We start from the raw sequence: 19,346 nt of genomic DNA, 5'->3' as shown, positions 1-19,346 counted from the left end.
TTGAGAGTTTAAGCTCGATTTAAGTGGATCGCGGAGAACTGGCGCATTAACTCCGTGTACTCTGCCCGAGGTCAAGCAATTTACGGCAGTTTGCCAGCACAGCATCAACCTTTTTACACGGTGATTGGATATCGTGGGAAAACAACGACATATGCCATACATTTGGCTGTCGCATAACAATACCAACAACAACGAATATTAAAACCTATTAATTAATAACCATTAAACGTTTTGTTGGCATGTTTAAACTGAGTGAAAAATATAAAATGCTAAAATGCATTTGTTGCAAATGCAGAAATGCAAATTAAAAATCGTTTATGAATATAATTGTTTTGGCTGCTGGAGATTGTCATAACAAAAATTTAATTTTTCCCTATACTCGCTATAACTTAAAAACGATGGTGTATATGCATCTAGCAGTAGCAGCACAGATATTTAGGTCTAATGGTATGTACTGGATGTTTAAAAATAAGAAAATGTTAACTACCAAACCATTGTTCATTGCAGTTGCAAGTAAGTAAATATTGTTGTTTCAGTGGTGAAAGATAGCTGTGTGAGCAGAGATGCATTTGTATTAATGAGAAGGTAATTGCATGCTGTGGAATTATTGTTGTCACTGAAGTGTAACAAAATAGAGTAAACAAGTCTTATCATGTATAAACTGCATAATCGCTACCTTGGTGTAGGTATACTCAAGCTTTCAGTATCTAGTTTTGATTCTAGGCTTTTGATTGGATTTGGAGTTTGTTATTGGTTGCTAAGGAAGCAATTAAACACACCTGAATAATCACAAACACCTGTGAAGCCATTTGTTCCAAATGTTACCACACCCTGCGCATAAAATGGGCTGTAACCCCTACACAGATTGTCTGATATATGGATTACAGTCTATACTTTAACGAAATACATTGTTTCATTACAAATCCAAAACAACAATATGTGTGTCATGGTCAAAATACTTACAAAACAACACTGTATGGGGGGAAGCAGGTCAAATCATTTACTTGATGCTTTGAATTGATGCTTTTGAATCAATTAATGAATCAAGGATGTGCCATTTTCAACAAAGGAGATGTCCCAGTGTGTTCCTCAGAACAGAGAATTAAGTCATGAAAGATATTATGCATTATAGAGGATGTTGCTTGAAAGCAACACCAACAATGCTTTGGCAACAAACAAGAAATGATAGTAGTAGAAGCAATGTGATATGAGTGTGTGCTTTATATCAGACAGCAACGTCCTGATGGAGCGCCTCACAGTTCTAAATATAAATGTGTCATGTGAACGCTTTGCTCTTCAGATGTTAGAAAACCACACAAAAATCACTGAAATAATAATTTGGAAAAGCATACTTATGGTCATACACTGTTTGTTTAAACAATATTTTTCTCCAGGAAAAAGAGGGTGCAATAGGGAAATGGGGTTGTGGGGTATCGGATGGAAGGGCTTTTCCATGAATACCGTCTCAGTGAGACTCCACAGAACGTGGTCTTCTCTTAGCTTTCCACAGGAAGTATATCTGCATGAGGTGTCAGTCCCTTTCAGCGTACTGTGTGTAAACGGTAAAACCACACAACTGCTTTTATGAGGCCTCGTGCCCTAGTGTATGGGGCTGCTTACAGGAAGTTTGGAAGTATATTGGCACGTTGTGTCATTTCAGCAACCTTAGAGTGAATTGTAATGGTGTCTGAGGCACTTTAGTTGATTAGGAAGGAGATTTAATCTCAATATTTCTGGTGTTTTTCTATATTGATTAAATGTTACAGTACATCCATAAGGGGAGTCTTTATATGACAGAGATCTGAATGCATAGCACATCCAACTCTGTGTTGACGTACAAGTAGTCATTTGTGGTCTTGAGAATGTTACAGATATTATATTTTTAATTAATTAGTTTTATGGTATTTGAATTGCTCCAGCAGTTTAATGTTATTATATGTACTGTATTAATCTAGCATTTTATCACAATTTACCACACTTAGTTGCATGTGAAGAAATAAAGTAGCTGACCCCTGTAATGCAGGGATAGTCACTAATTTTAGTTTTGGACAGATTCCATAATTTCCAAATTACAATGTGTAGTGTATAGTGTGTAGGGTGGAAGATAGAAACACACAGACTAACATGGTGCAAGCAATGTGGAGCTTTCACTGAAAGTGTTTAAACAGTTTTATTAGACTATTTTTGCATTATACCACTTAGTTCCTGAAACACACTTGTATTTACCGTAATTCAAATAGTCAAGGGGTGAAAAGATATTCTATTCAAAAATGTCTTATTGCTGTTCTAGCAGAAATATTAACCTACTTGATGGTTTTGTCAGTAAACATTTTCTCTGCCAAGCTGATCCAACAAAAATGCACTCTTCCCTCAGTTGTAGCAGCACATATATCAATACCTAATTAGCTTAAAAGGAGGGTGTAAAACCGCATTCCAACTCAATGGATTCTAAATGCATTACTGCAGCCATTTAATAATCAGTGGATAAACAACAAAATGAAAGCTGCTCTTATTTTAAACACAAGAAGGATTTTTTTTATTTTCATGAATACCATCATTTTATCTTGGATTTAGAGCGTCAGACATTTAGATGGACTTCATTGATTTGATGGACAGTAGTAGATCTAGAGGGACAGGTGGTGTACAAAATCAATGGAACAGTTACTTGGCAACATCAGTGTGTATAGCTAAAAAAGCAAGGTGCCCAGTAAACACCTACTTGAGGAGATGCAACACGAGCAGTGTACATAGAAATATTGATTTCACTGAGATCAGTATCTATCCTCGGTGGTTCTAAGGTAGGTACACTTTTTTGATGGTTCCAGGTGCAGAGTTCTTGGTACAAACTTTGCACTCCCACATGCAGTGTCTGTGGTCCATGATTCCAGTTACTGTAGCTACACAGTGTGTGTGGTCTGTGGTTCCCATCACCGTAGTTACACAGTTTCTCTGGTCTGTGGTTCCCATCACTGTAGTTACACAGTGTGTGTGGTCCGTTATTCTGATCACTGTAGTTACACAGTGTCTGTGGTCTGTGGTTCCCATCACTTTAGTTACACAGTGTCTGTGGTCTGTGGTTCTGATCACTGTAGTTACACAGTGTCTGTGGTCTGTGGTTCCCATCACTTTAGTTACACAGTGTCTGTGGTCTGTGGTTCTGATCACTGTAGTTACACAGTGTCTGTGGTCTGTGGTTCCCATCACTTTAGTTACACAGTGTCTGTGGTCTGTGGTTCTGATCACTGTAGTTACACAGTGTCTGTGGTCTGTGGTTCTGATCACTGTAGTTCCACAGTGTCTGTGGTCTGTGGTTCTGATCGCTGTAGTTACAGTGTCTGTGGTCTGTGGTTCGCATCACTATAGTTACACAGTGTCTGTGGTCCATAGTTCTGATCACTGTAGTTACACAGTGTCTGTGGTCCATAGTTCTGATCACTGTAGTTACACAGTGCCTGTGGCCCTTGGTTCCAGTCCCTGTAGTTACACAGTGTCTGTGGTCTGTGGTTCTGATCACTATAGTTACACAGTGCCTGTGGCCCTTGGTTCCAGTCACTGTAGTTACACAGTGTCTGTGGTCCATAGTTCTGATCACAGTAGTTACACAGTGTCTGTGGTCCATGGTACCCATCACTGTAGTTCCACAGTGCCTGTGGTTAAAGGAAAGGTTACTTGTATGGCACACTTCCTGTGGTATTAGCTGGTGAGGTAATGTCACATGTTATATGGTGAGATGCCTTCAAGACTGCAACTCACACCTTGAACTAAATGCCAAGAAAATGTCACATTCATTATCCCAAAGTAGACTTTTGGCTGCATTTGGCTCCCTCTTGCCCCTTTCTTATTATTTTAAAATTTAAATGGCGTTTCTTAGTGATATTCTGGCATTCTAATGGACTGCGGGCATATTTGGAGGTTCAGTGTGTACAGAGCTGTAATACATTCACATTTCAGTGATGAATCACCATGGATTCACCATCAATTCTGATTTATTGAGCTTGCAAGAACATTGTGTTTATGTGAAATGATCTTACCTACATTGCAAAATATTGTGCATGTATGTGTGTGAGAGACAGACAAGTACAAGCGGTACTATAATACTTTGCATCTAAATGGATCTGTATGGGAATTGGAGGGTGGGACTAGGTTCAGCTGTAAATTATCCTGATAGAGTATGGAACACATTTGTTGGCTAAATGACTTTAAGTCATCAAGGGTCCGAGGTATTAAACCAGCCTCAAACAACTGTGCTGCTACTAGATATACAGTAGATACTTCTAGGGTTATTTCTCCTGAAGAATTTTTTCATTGAGTTGAACAGGACAATTTGTCAGGAGAAATGTCCTTTGTAATATCTACAGCATATCTGGCAGCAGCATGATGGTTTGAGGCTCATCTGATACCTTGGACCCTTGAGCCATTTAGTCAACAAATGTATTCCATACTGTTATGGTGTAGCTGAATGTAGTCCTACCCCCTGTTCCCATAGAGATCCATTCAAATGCAAAGAGATTTTTGTATCACTTGTACGACAACCTGAAAATATGATATCCAGACTCTGTTGATAAGTCACAGACTTCAGGAAGTCATGGCATGCAAACAATATGAAATATGAATATGAATATGAAATACAATATGAAATACAAAACACTTTTTTTACATTATGTTAATTTGTCTCAAACATTGAAATGCGAGACTACATATAAAAAGTACCATAATGACTATATGATGAAACCAATCTGTACAAAAATACAAACAGAAAAGAAAACATTAATAGGAAAAAGCAGAAAGTCTAAACATTTGACTGGTGCTGTATGTACGCATGTATTGTGAAGCCAAGGTGGGCACTGCAGATTTTATTAATTTACATGACAATAGAGCAAATTCTATTTAGCATCCCTCCCAGAGCCAGGGATGATGGAAGCAGCTGGACACACTTTAATCATGGCTACACGCTTGTTTTCTCCCGCCTAATTGAAGGGCAGCATCACTAAAATAAGCCGTTGCCATATGCACATTCCTCTTCATTTATTTTTCAGTGCCAATGAATTTTTAATTGCACATTAATAAAGCTTGACTTCACAATGGTGAGAGACGGTGCAATCTAGTATATCTATAGCTGCAGATGTCATCTGGTGCAGCTATAGTCTTTGGAGTAATAACCTAAAATATAACAGCAGGGCTCTTCATCCCATTGCTCAAGCTCATGTGTGCAATCAGACAAGTTCCGTTTTGGTCTTTGTAGTTTTCATTATTAACAAACTGTAACCTCTTTAAAACAGAGATATACATAAAAAAACTACATTTCCCATGGACCCTTTCTATAAAAAAAGACATGGGGTGTCTATCACTAATCAAACAAGAGGGAAAACACAAATATGAAGGGAACTATCTAATCGCCAATTACAGCCTTTTTTCGCATGAATAAATTAAGCTTAATTTTTTTAACTGTTTTATTCATAAATTGCAAATGGGTCGGTAATTTCTGAAAATGGCTAAAAGTCTAGACTAAATGTTTATCTTGAATTTTATGCATTCATTATGTATAGTCGTTTCACTGCCTGGGCACACACACTTCTTCACAGTCTTCACAGGGCATGCTCTGTGAATGTGAAGGGCAGTGGGAAGTAGTCTGCTCTGTGTTTACAGGTGGCTTTCAGATCCAGTTGAATGCTGGTCGGCTCAGGACCTGCATTCAGCAAGGCCATTGAGGTCCGCATTTGCAAAGGCATCCCTGGGGCTTATTCCTGCTCCACGCCTGAACAAAACTGTTTGTTTTTAAATTAAGTCAGAACTGCAACGCCTGGCTTCAGAAGCAGGTCACCAGTCCACACACTCCCTCCCCATGAGAGTAAAATTCATCACCTATCAGTCAGTCATCGCTCTTTTCAGGGTACGTCTGATCACAGAGGAATGACCAATCCCCTGAGACACTATATGACAGCCATTCTTATTCATCTCCATCAATCCCTCCCTGGAAGTGGAGAGGGAAAGTCTGGGAATGAGTTACTGAATCCAGGGAGCCGTTCGGCAGGAGAAGTGTCCCAGCACAGCAGGGGGAAAACACCCGTCAGCACTAACTCAGGAAGTGTTCACTCCACATTAATGTCTGCTGGTTGAAGGTTTCCGGTGGACTGAACGTGTCACTGTGTAAAGGCTTCTGCCCCGCTGCCCTGTCTTCACGTGGGGCGTCAGGGCTGCTTGTGGTTGGGAGTGTTGGGACTGTGGGCTTGGGAGTGGAGCGTGTTGACGTCACTCCCTGCAGCTGCTCCCCACAGTTCTAGGGCACTCATCAAATGTCTATAAATCCACCACACAAATTCTTCTCTGCCTCGCTTGTTCAATGCCCATATATCTCGCTGGGCTTTGAGAGAGTGTGGCAGACAGATGGGAGCATAAGAGAACACATACCCTCCCCACCCCCCTGTCTATCTCAGCCTCACAGTAAATAGAGTGTACATAGAAACATAGAAAGTCCCTCCCCTCCCCTGCCTGCTCCACACCATCTACATCACTGGTGCTGTGAGATGTGTTACTGGGCAGATTACATATGGGTTGTCACTTCTGGCTGGCCTCACTTTTATTAACTCTCCAATTATCTGTTGAAATAGTTTCTCACCTCCTCAGCCTTAACTCAACATCCCACAAAAATTGTGGGTCCTACAAAATCATCCTTAAAGTATGTATGAATACAATCTTTATATTTGGGGATAGTTAAATGAACTGTGAAAAGCAAAGTGACACAAACCAATGTGTGAGCAGCAGTGTCCAAATCTTGTCTTCCCCCGAACCACAGCCGCGGACTGGGAAACAGCCAGTGGATCATTGGCCAGAAAGCTCTCTCCTGGTAGAGACAGCCCTCTCCTGTGAAAGGGCTGGAAAAAAAACTGTACCAAATGAAAAACAGTCGCACAACTAGAGCAGCTTTCTGTCATTATTGTTTTTGTTGCCGTACCTGTTTGCCAGAAGAAGATTTACTATATTGATTTTCTAGCATGTGTTTGATATCAATCACTGATTAGCAACTGGGGACAGGAATGGAGCACTACAGAAATCCCAATGGACAACCCTGCAGATCAAACAAATTCATCAAATTATCACCAAGGCCTGATATGTCATATTGCCTGTCATATTAAAAGGATTAAATAGTTTAGCAGTTTTCCAGCAAGATGTCATGTCATATTTTCCAAGCTTCATGCTGACTTTCAATTAGCTTGAACATAGTCAGGTACATTAATTCCGAACAACTCAATGTAGAAGAATTGAGGACTTCTAGGAATTTTGTTTCTAATCAGGGGGCGACATGGCTCAGGCAGTAAGAGCAGCCGTCTGGCAGTTGGAGGGTTGCAGGTTCGATCCCCCGCCCCAGCCTGTGTTGAAGTGTTCCTGAGCAAGACACCTAACCCCCAAATGCACCTGACGAGGTGGTCGGCGACTTGCTTGGCAGCCAATCGCCGTTGGTGTGTAAGTGTGTGTATGAATGCGTGAATGAGAAGCATCAATTGTACAGCGCTTTGGATAAATGCCAACCATTTACCATTAATTCTGCAATGATGGAACAATATAATAAACATTTTGGCACACATAGAAAATATTTGACCTCCAAATAAACCCTGTTCTCTCTTAGTTCTCTCAGTTGACATCAATAGCCCCAGAAATGGACTGGCCTGTAGACAGTATGTCCTGTAAATTAGATCTCTGGGTGTGGACTGAGGACATATTTGCTTTCAAAATAATAATAATAATGATAATAATAATAATAATATATCTGCCGTTGGAGTCACATAAAAATAGCAAATCCAAACTATACATTTCTAAAGATGTTCAATGAAGGAAACATTTTTAAAGTGCTGTTCAGGAGTTATATTTCCAATGGGTATTCAAGTATTAGTTTCAGCTGGTCTATAAATGACTTTCTTCATTGATGCTGGTGTAATGTTACTGGTCTGGTTGATTTCATACATAAACTGCCGGACAGTCATCCTCAGGGGAATAAGGACAGATCACAATCAGCTTCTAGCGAGTCGTGCAGCTTTCTGAAGTAGCCCAGTATTCAGCATGAATTAAAATAATCTCCATCGGTAATAAAAAGTGCCCGCATTGAGCTTAATCACCCCATATCCCAGAAATGGCCTCTCATTCCTTACACAAAACCCAGAGTACCTTAATTGTAAGTTGGAGGAAGTGGAAAGCCCGTGGGATGATTAGGAATCATTGCTATTCACAAATGGACTTTTTCAGCACAAGATGTTCTTGCTTGTTTAGTCATCACATTGATGAAGTAGTAAGGCAGAGTGCATTCTGTTCACAAGCAGAACTCATGCTGCTGGATCAGTAGCCTTTCAGCAACATTACTTAACCCAAATTACCCGAGCAACATATCCAACTGCCTCAACAAATAATTTGTAAATAAAATATTTATTTTAGTTGTTTGGGATAAGGTTCCCTTTTCAGGAAATGAATAATGGATAACATTTGAATATTGGAACTTTTTAAACAAGTGATCAAACATATTATTGTTTGAGGTCTGTATATCCAAAACTTTTTCTTTCCATCTGGAATAAGGACATCAGCTAAAACAAATATATTATTTTGATTATTATATTTATTATACAATAAGAGTCATTGTAGTGTTATTCTGTGGTTCACCAGGGAGAAGAGTATAAGTAACTAATGACTTAAATGTCTTACTGTGTTATGCTTAGATGTGTTGGGCACTTGAATAGCTAGTATTGAGATCCGATGTTAAAATGCAGTGTAAGGCAGACAGTGATGGCAGGGCAGGAGCAGGTTGACCCACTTTGGGGAACATGCTGAAGTGGACAGTTGGCAGGGCCTGGGCAACAACAGTTTGCTCAGGTGTGTGTTCTCACGTTGCTAGGGAGATACATTCCATAAAAACTCACTACTGAAGGGGAGAACCCTGCTTCTTAAGCCGACTAGGGCAGGGCAAAGCAGGTCAGAACTCACATAGCCTTAGATGCTTCCGACACTTTTTCTACACGCACTCATTCATGCTCACACACATACCTCACTAGGCTTGGTGGGCAGTGACTGACTAACTGGAATAGCTGCTGTAATCGACACCTCTCCTTCTGTATGCCCTGTCTCTCATCACTCTCCCAATTTGCACTCGTTTCGAATGGACTTCATTGACTCAATACCCGGCTTAGTCAAAACAATCTATCAGTTATGCTCAACTTGGCAAAGCACTGCCCCACCATTTGAGGATGTGTCCCTAAGCCCTACCTGTCAAAGGGGAGTAAGTCACATTTATTATTCAGTATGGGCTGTCTTCTGCTGACCTGATCATTAGTGAGCTGGGGGGAGCCTCAGTAGTCAACCTGCACGCCACGGCAGAGAGAGAGAGAGAGAGAGAGAGAGAGAGAGAGAGAGAGAGAGAGAGATAAGAGAGAGAGAGAGAGAGGAAGAGAGAGAGAGAGAGAGAGAGAGAGAGAAGAGAGAGGGGGAGAGAGGAAAGAGAAGAGAGAGACAGAGAGAGGAAAGAGAAGAGAGAGAGATCCATTTACATAATGCGAGCAAGATGGTATAAGATCATAGTGACATAGTTATGTTTATGTGATATTCAAGCCATTCATAAATGGCCAGAATATTCCCTCTGGTAGCAGTTCCTGGGCAATACAGGACTGTGGTCCACGCTGCAGTGGTGTCTCAAGGACAGCTTTGCTCAGTACCCTCCGTTTCAAAGGCAAAACAACAGGATTGATTTGGTGGCCACATTTCACGCTGTGCCGTGCCATAGAATCTACACCCGTTTTCATGAATGCATCGTCCAATCTGAATAATTGCCTTGTGAGTCTTTCATGTGCTGCTCTGTTGAATGGGACACAGTGTGGAAGCAGATAAGGAATAAATGAATACAAAATAATTTCCTCTATTTTTCTCCCACTCGTGTTACCCCCATTAACTGGTCTGTTCGCTGGCATTCAAGAATAACAGAGCGCTGATTGTGCTCTAAACCAACCAACCGGCAGTAATGACTTGAAACAGATGCTGGATATTACATACATGCCACGCTTTCCATTTCGGAGAAGCCTACACCATTTATGAATACAAGCACACCGTGACTTCTGTTGGCTCACTAGTCAAAACTTCTACTAATGTGACCATGAGATATAAAGAATGAACAAAAATGTGATTTTTAACTGTTTTTCAAGCCCACACTGAAGTGAGGATGGTTTTGTATGGCAGCATGGCTGTCATTGTGTAATAATGGATGCTCCTGTACTCATTTTGTGTTCCTCTTTAGTTCAGGTCAACAGTTATAGAGTTTATTTGATGGTAGGTTGCATATACATGATGCACCGGATAAAAATGTTCAACAGTTGGGTTTTTGCACACTGCAGTAAAACAAAGAGGGATTTTATATTATGTGTGGTCATGTGGGTGCTAATCGGAGACTGCCAGAACCTCCAGGATACCTGAGCTGAGAGGACATATCATATTTATGTATTTTGACTTTCATGTATTTTGAATTTGCAACAAAATATTGAATATGATGCCTTGATTTCAGTTTGTGGTAATTTGTCCAATTATATTTGGTCCCCTACAATAGGGGGTATGATCTATGAGTTCACCCACTATGGATGTACCCTCACATTAAAGCTGAAAGACTGCACTTTAACCACATAGTGATTGTTTTATTTTAACTGTTTGATTGTTGGCGTATAGAGCGAAAACAACAAAAAATGTCAGAATACTTACAGACTACACAAAATATTGTTTTGTCAGATTGAGCAGACATAATAATTTAAAAGTTTTTAGTTAATATTCTGCGATAAATCTCAAAATATAAAGACTAAATATATAATTTAAATGTTAAATCTGATTTTCTAAATAAATAAATAAATAATTATATCTCTGTTTCAGAAGCAAATATTTAGTAAAGTACAAATATGTAATTTAGTTTAGTTTAGTTTTCTGAAACCAAGATTTAAGATTTAATCTTTAAATGTTTTTTTTACCACAAATCTATATTTAAAATATTTAGCAGAAAATAAATATTTATCTGTATCTTAAAGTTGAAATTAAATATTTATTTAATATATAAAATTTGTAAATTAAATTTAAATAATTAGCCCCGCCCCTTGATGACTGGCATCCAATAGAGGGAGGAGGAGAAGTAGCTGGCTAGTAATGGGGGTAATTGAGGGTCTTCTAGCAAGGCTGTGAAACTTAGTGTTCTAAGGATTATATTCAATCCTGTTAGTATACGTATGTAGCAATATATACAGAGAGGTCACAGGCAGCCTGGACTATGTGCAGAGTGTGGGCTGGAACAGCATGAACCCCACTGCCTGAACCCATACAGGGAATGCAGCTATTCATGTCGCTGCCAGCTAGGCTGACATTTAGGGAAATGCATACAAGGATCCATCATACCTCCTGCACATGCTCTCATTGTGTAACCCAATGGAACCATTCAGTGCCATTGTCTGAGACTGGAAGGTTTATGAGGTCTGTGGTGTCGTACTAGTCAGATGGCAGTTTTCCTGCGAGGGATATGGATGTAGTGAAAATGCAGTCGTGTGCAGTTCTGGTTCTGGTTCTGCACCAGGCACAGTAAATCAGTAGCTGGGGGGCTGTCATTGGTCCAACTGACTGAATTCCGCTGTGCCTGGAGGGACAGTGGGAAGAGAGAATGGTTGCTATGGAGATCGGTGCATGTCTCCAAGCACATGTGAATGGTCAGCAGAGCCCAGTCGGATTTATGAATCAATACCCTCCCTCCCACCACATGTACACACACACCCACGCACACACATATAGAAAATTTTATTTTATTTATTTTAAAGCATCTTTACTTACGGAATGTGCATAACACTTTTGCACAATACTGTGTGAGAAAAAAATGTTATGAAGTCAGTGTTGTGATGGTTAAATAATACCAGAAGGCCCTGTACCTGGGAGATGTATCAGCATACGCTGTGCTTTGACACACTCCCTGCTATATACAAACACCCACACACACACAAACACATGTACACACACACACACACATGCGCACGCACATGCACACACATTTGATGTGTGCACATTTCTCATTGATCAGCACAGACGGACGTGGAAACATTAAATCTCATCTCTTCCCAACAAATCCCAAAGGTGTAAAATCAAATGGAGCATAAAATAGATGTCTGACTGACATCTGAGGATGAGGCCTGAAAGAGCGGCCAGGCAGGGCCTGGCAGAGACAGGCAGAGTGCTCTTTGAAGAGGGAAGTGGGCCCTCATTTCTGACCTGTAATCCCACAAACAGGAAGGAAGAAACTCAAGATTGTGCTGATACATAAGACCCTGCCATGTCTCATAGTTTGTTTTATAGTTTGAAGCTATTACGTTACTATGGTTTTAGTTTGCAGCCTGATTCTAGGCTCTTTCATATTTTTTTGCTGTATTATTATAATCATGATTATGAAATCTGGCGTGATATCAGACCCCTGCATGGTTTTACACTGGAGGTACACAGTGGACTGATTGGTTGCGGCTTGGGAGAATGCATCTGTGATGAAATGGCCAATTGTGGAGAGGCACAATAAAGCAGGAACTCTGTGCTCCCGTGAGCCAAGGTGTAACCTGAAGATAGCACTACAGTGAAAAGGATCAATATAATGTCAGACATTTTGAGTTTGTGTGTGTGTGTGTGTGTGTGTGTGTGTGTGTGTGTGTATTTGTATTTGTACATGTGAGAGAGATAGAGAAAGCACGGGAAAGTCTTTTCTAGGTCAATGCAGAAGAGCAGCAAAATGTCTGGTTCAGTTAACGTTTAAAAATCAGCTCTTTGCATTCTTTTATATAATAAACTTCCTTTAAAAATACATTTTATGCGATATTGACAGGAGTGGCATGGGCATTCTTCACTCATCAGATCTACGTATGGTTGATTCAATTTTAAACAAAAACTGATAAACAGAGAGACATTGGCCTCAGAGACTAGGGTGGCCCTGTGAGATTGGTGCTTATTGCATTGTGCCATAATCTGTGCCAATCCATCAGTATCATTCTATAGAGATGAACACGTAAGAGATAATAGAGAGAAATTTATTCAGTTAGGAAGAATCATGTTAGGTAGCACAGCTCTGCTCTCTTCCGCTCCAAGGAAAAGTGTGAGTGGGCAACCGGGATATGCCAGTGTTTTCAGTGAGGCACTGTCGCTCTGGGTCAGACTGAGCTGACCACTGGGTGAGCATCAAGGGGAGGTCTCACTCCCTCACCTTTTAAAAAGAAATGATATTTTAATAAACAGTTATACCTGTTATCATTGCCATCTGTGCCAGGGTATTATTGATTGCCTGTTTTATCCGACAGTGAAACGAAGAATCCAAAGTGAAACGAGGCCAGATGTGATTGAGAATTGAGGCCGTGGGTTGACGGCAGTGAGGTGCTGAAATTGTGGCTCCCTCAGCATTGTATTTCCACACTGTATTTGTGGGTCCCGGGGGGGTTCTGGAGCAGTTCACAGGCTGGATGGTGCTGGAAGCAGGGGGATCGGGGATTGGGCAGTGGAGGAAGCAGAAATCTTTTGGACCAGATGATGTCAGAGGTGGGGGAATTCCACAATTTGTGGCAGAGCATATCCTGATGTTGTGCAACATGTAAAGCAGAGGGGTGCTGGAATGCGGTCAGATGACAGCAATGTATGAAACTCCAGGATTCACCAACACGGATGTGGAGGAATGAGGAAAGAACAAGAAATCCTTCTCCGTTGTGTCTCATTAAATTCCAGGCTTCCTGTCTCGTGACCCTTGGGCCCCCTTAAGCCCAGGGCTGATGGAAGACTAGTGTCATTGCCATAATAACAGGTAGCCATCTGCAGCCTTCATGGTGGTAGGTTGGATCAATACTAACATGATACACAATCACAGCAAGTAATACTTTTGAAAGGTGAACACTTCATTTTGATGATGCTCTTTTTCCCAAAGACTTTTGACAGCATTGTGTGGAAATTGTTGTCCTCAGTACTATTACAAGGTCAGGAAACATAGTATAAGGACACATTAATAAAGCACATGATTGCAAGAGGACCACTCAGGCCCTGTTGTTTATAAAAATAACAGAAAAGCTTGCTAGGCTAACTAACTGCAATTCACTCTATTTCTTTTATGTCTTTTTGCCCCAGGAGGAGAAATGATGGCAAAAAAATCAAATCAACTAAATCAAATTATCTTTAATTACTATTACTTTGGTCCAGATGTCCCAGATGGGAGAAAGTGAGCCATTCATTTCTCTTTGTTCGCCTTAGTAATGCGCAAAATCTGACTATGAATGCAAAGAACATGTTGAGGATTCAAGGGAAGGTAATGCAGAATCAGCAGATTTTCAGCCAAATCCTTATCCGTGTATACTTTATTATAAATACCAATGAAGAATATGCTAATGGGTACATATACGTATAAGTACAAAAAATTCCTGGGGAGGAATCTGTTGACTGATTAAAAAAACGATCTCCTCTTTGAGGAAGACTTCCATGAATTCTGGAGGGTTTAAATGATTCAATGATTGTGAGCATGAGTATACTGTTTACCCCTGGGACTGGCAGGAAACTATTAAAGTTAGATAGGCATTTCTCACGAGGTTCATTCTCTGCAACCAGGAGAGTCACCAATGTTAAACAAATTCAGCTGTAGTTTATTTCAATGACGGATGTCCTGGGTTGAAACGTAAGCTTGTGGAAATACCGGTGGCGCTGACGGGGGCGGTCAGCTTTCTTATTGTATCAGTTAAACAGCTGTGTTTCCACACGTAATGTCATCTCTCCATAAAACGCGGGGTAGTACGTGTGCTTCTCCCAGTGACGTGAGGACAGACCGGGGGTGTGTGGGCCAAACAACGGGAGAAGGAGGAGGGAGGAGACCACGAAGGAAAAGATTAACATCATTGATTGGTTCCCTTAGCAGAATGAAGTGTTGTGGCTGGTTGGGTCTCATCAGTGGCAGTAGAGCAGTTTACTGAAGGACCTTTTGGAGACGGAGGGGGAGTGGGAGGGACGGACGGCCTCCTCGAGGGCAGCGTACCAGGCAGGGTCTGCCGTCTCCATGTAAGGAAGGCGACGGCTGAGTGCGTCGTGCCTGAGTGGCGCAGCGTTTACACGCCGCTGGATTTATGTGCCCAGTGCGCAGTGTGTCATGCTCCCCCTGACATCTGTTTATGGCTCTGAGAGAGGGGCTTCCAGTCAGCGTCCAGCACCCGCAAGATACACCACAGCTGACAAGTGTCCAAACTGACTGACTGACTGGCTGACTCTCTCCCTAACTCACTCTCTAACTCTCTTTCTATCTCTCTCTCATCCCATTACACACATCCTGTGTGGTAATTTAGGGATTCATTCCATTCGCTAATCGCCCCCCTTCACTTCTTTATGCACCTGTGGCATGCTGTGGGCGTGGCCATCCACAGGCAGGGTGCCACGGCCTCTCTCTGGCCCTGTGCCAGCCCTTTGGCCCTCTGCCTAGTTTGCTGTTTTGTTAGGATACGGCATGCATGACTTTACTGGGAAGGAGGGAGGTATTCAGTCGTGTTGTACAGGATAAGAGCCACACAGGAAAAGCACTGGTGTTATGTTCCTGTGTTCCGTCTGTTAGTTTATCATTATTCTTGTAATTTATAATTTTTCATATTCATGTCTGGTGTTCTGTTTCTATTCATTAGTCTTTGAACTCGTCTTCCCCTGTGATGTCTGAGTCTGAATGTTTACTTGCTCAGTCACTCCCCTGTCTGCGTGCCCCACTATTCGGGTGTTTACGGTAGTTCCGGGGGTTCAACCTTCCTTCCAATCTTGCATTCCTTACTTCCTGCTTTCTCTCCATTTCATGTTTGTATATAGCACTAATATACTAATCCCAACTAACATAGAAGTTGTACAGTACTAATTATACAAACACACTAATATGTTTGTCAAACTAACAAACTAACATTCATTAGTTTTGGGTATTTGTAATTTAAATCACTTAAGTAACTTTCTAACGCGTCTCCAGTTTCAATTCTGTTCTGTAACTCCGCCTCCCTATTCTATCACTGATTACCTTCTTAGTTTCAGCGAAGTGTTCGCTGCTCGTTATTGTGCTATTACCCTTTCATGTGTCTCACCTGATGTTTATTTGTTAGACCGCCCTCACTCCCATGCCCCGCCTAGTTTGTCTCATTCCCCTGTGTATTTATACCTGTCCTTTTCAGTTGCATCCTGCTTGTTCATCTTGTCCCGAGCCCTTTATTATTTCCCCCAGTTCTAGCCCCCTTGCCCTTGCCCTTGCCCTTGCCCTTGCCCTTGCCCTTGCCCTTGTTTATCTGGATTTCCGGTTTTGACCCCTGCCTGCTTCCCTGGACTCTTCTTTGGTTGTTGTGGATATCGGTACCTCTGCCTTATTGGACTGACCCCCTGGTTTTTGACCTTGGCCTGTTTTCCCCTGTCATCACCTAGGCCACAGACCACTGCTTTTCCTGTGGCATTCAGACACATATGTCCAGTTATAAAACCTCTTCATAAATACGAAGGACTATTAAAATTGATTTGTGTTTATACTTCTTTGCTCCGAGTTGTGAGCATTAAAAAACATTTGATTCAATTTGTCACTAATGTCTTTACATTATATAACGTTCTTCAAACTTGGCTACAGGCTGTGACATAATTAAATGTATGTGGAACAAAGAGGGAGAGATATATTCTGTAGAGGAAGTATTCCTTCCTGTCTTCGAAATGAGGCAATGTGACCCGTTGTTCTATTCTATATACAGTGTCCCCTTTTCTTGCTGAGGGATAATGTAATTTTTTCATTTTCTTTTTTCTTTTCTTCTTATTAGTCTTCTGCTTTTATGAATTCTTATTATAAGCAAGTAAATAGTGTTTCTGTCACTATAGCATTTTTTTGCAAGCCGCCCCCTCACAAGAGGTTGATTTACAGTTCCTGCACACGCCCCTGGTTGTATCAGATTCTGTCTTTGAGGAGGACAGTTTGAGAAGGACATCTCTTCTGTGGCCTTTTGGCTCAGATACAGAGAAACAGAAGAAGGGCTTGTGTCTGCCAAGCAATGAGGAGTGTAGGAGTCTGGTGGGACACTGCTGGGTTCCATTTATACCTTAAAATGCACCTCAAAAACACTGCTTCCACTGCACAGCAGGAGCCAAGCTGGTTCAGTCAAAGCTGGCTCAGTCAGTATGACAAGACAAGTTTCACTATTGCACTTCCTGGAATCAGAGCCTGACCATGTGACATCACACATTTTGGAAAGAACAGAAGGATGACGTTTGTTGTGGTTAGTACTTCCTCTTTGTAGGAAACACATTTGAGAGCTACAGTGATCGGTAATGATAACACGCTTTGTTGTTTTAGCACTAAATGAGAGCTAAATGGTTGCCTAGCACACCAACTCTTCCTACAGCTCTAAAGACTCCGTACAGCTTCATGGGGACTAGTCCGACATATGGAACGCTTGTCCCCATGATGTTATCTAGGTAAGGAGTCTTTATAGCTTTATTGTCCTGGCTGTTGAGCACCTTGTAGTCCTCGTTTAGGTGACCAGCTTGAAGCACGTTGGGGCTCTCCTTTTTTGCATCTTTCTACAGCTCACTTAAATAGTAAATAGGCCAGCATCAGCCACAGTATCTGACTGGGTTTTCTGCTCTGAAAAAAGCAAATTTTCCACAGTTAAGCTCCACTGCACTTCATTAGGTGGCAGTTGAGGGACATTTGCATGTCCCATCCAGCTATAGATGACCAGTGTACTGTATGCACTGACTGGGTGCACCAGGGGCAATTATTCATGTTTTGCTAAATTTATTAGAGGTGTGGGGAAAACTCATGAGCTCTGCCTTGTGCAGGTTGGACAATATTTTCACATGCAGCACTATTTACAGCCATGCAGACAGGTATGTGTGTTTGTACACTGTACAGCCAATAACTGCCTCTTGCTTCTCCCGAATACTGCAGTTTCCTCGCTTTCTTGGGAGTGACGACAGCACTACCCTATCCTCATTATTTGCAAGATTGCTGGTTGGCTGCACGGATATATCACCATAAACTGGAAGTGGCATTTATGCCGGTTTGTAGTAAAATACTGTATTAATTTACCTGTGACTGTGGGATATTGTTGTTTTCACCAAATGAGCCAAAACATTATGCCTAATATGCTGTTGGTCCTCTGCATGCCACCAAGACAGCTTTGATCTGCCGAGGCATGGACTCTACAAGACCTCTGAAGGGACCCTGTGGTATGTTAGATGTTAGCAGCAGATCCTTTAAGTCCTTTATGTTGCAAGGTGGAGTCGTCCATGACGATTTAGCCCTTGTCAAAGTTGTTCAGGTTTCAGCCTGCACATTTCTCCCGCATCCGACGCATTGTCTCTGAGAACCAATGGTTTGCTTACCGTCTAATATATCTCAGGCCTTGACATGCGCCATTGTTAGGAAATAGTCGTTATTCGCTTCATCTTCGAGTGGTCATAGTGTTTTGCCTCATCTATGTATATTAAGAGCCTGATGGCTCCATCAATCATAGATGTTTTGACACCGTTATCTAAATTTTTTTCCATTAATTATACAAAAGGCTATGTTGTTTAAAATGGTTCTGCAAGATGATTTTTTTGGCAACTTTTCCCTTTTCCATTACAGTGTTTTCCAATGCTGTTACTTTTCCGATCTCTGTGCCTACAGCACAATTAAAAACATAAAAATATAAAAAATGTAATAGAATAAATAATTTCCTAATGAATCTCTTTGGGTTGGAAGGTGTACTGTAGAAAATAATTTGACTGACAGGAAGACTTTTTCTTCCTCTCTAAGATTGTGCTTCTTCAATTGATAATTAATTAAAAAGGATCTGTTGAAATTTTCATTGAGTGTTTGAAAAAAATAGGCCAGTTTTACAGGTTGTTCCTCTTCCGTCCTGCCAAGGGACCATCTGTATCTCTGAGCCCTGACAACATTCGGGATCCAACGGCGCACGCACATGCATACACACGCGCGCCGACACACACACACACACACACAAACACACACACAGACACACACACACACAGACTCACACACAGACACAGACACACAGACCCCCACACACACAGACACACACAGACACACACGCACATACACAGACACACCCACTCAGACCCACACACACACACACACACACACACACACACAGACACACAAACACATACACACACAGGCAGACCTATAGGAGGTTCTACAGGGGGAGAGAAGACCCTGTTCATGGGCAGTGCCTTGCGGCAGCCCCACTGGCACCACTCTGGGGCAGGTTCCCAGGCCACACAGAAGAGAGCCTTCCTGTTCTATTTATACCTGTGCAGGCAGGGGTGTGATTTAAATATAGAGACTG

The 19,346-nt window shown here is 41.5% G+C and overlaps 1 protein-coding gene across 1 annotated transcript in view; it reads left to right on the top strand.

Moving 5' to 3' along the window:
* The window catches only part of LOC133110158 (potassium voltage-gated channel subfamily B member 1-like), a 45,659-nt gene that overhangs the window by 685 nt on the left and 25,628 nt on the right, over positions 1–19,346 (top strand). The window lies entirely within an intron of this gene.

This window comes from Conger conger, chromosome 14 (genome assembly GCF_963514075.1).
Source record: "Conger conger chromosome 14, fConCon1.1, whole genome shotgun sequence".
NCBI classification, from domain to species: Eukaryota; Metazoa; Chordata; class Actinopteri; order Anguilliformes; family Congridae; genus Conger; species Conger conger.
The sequence above is the reverse complement of the archived record's forward strand: the minus strand, read 5'-3'. Positions and strand labels throughout refer to the sequence as shown.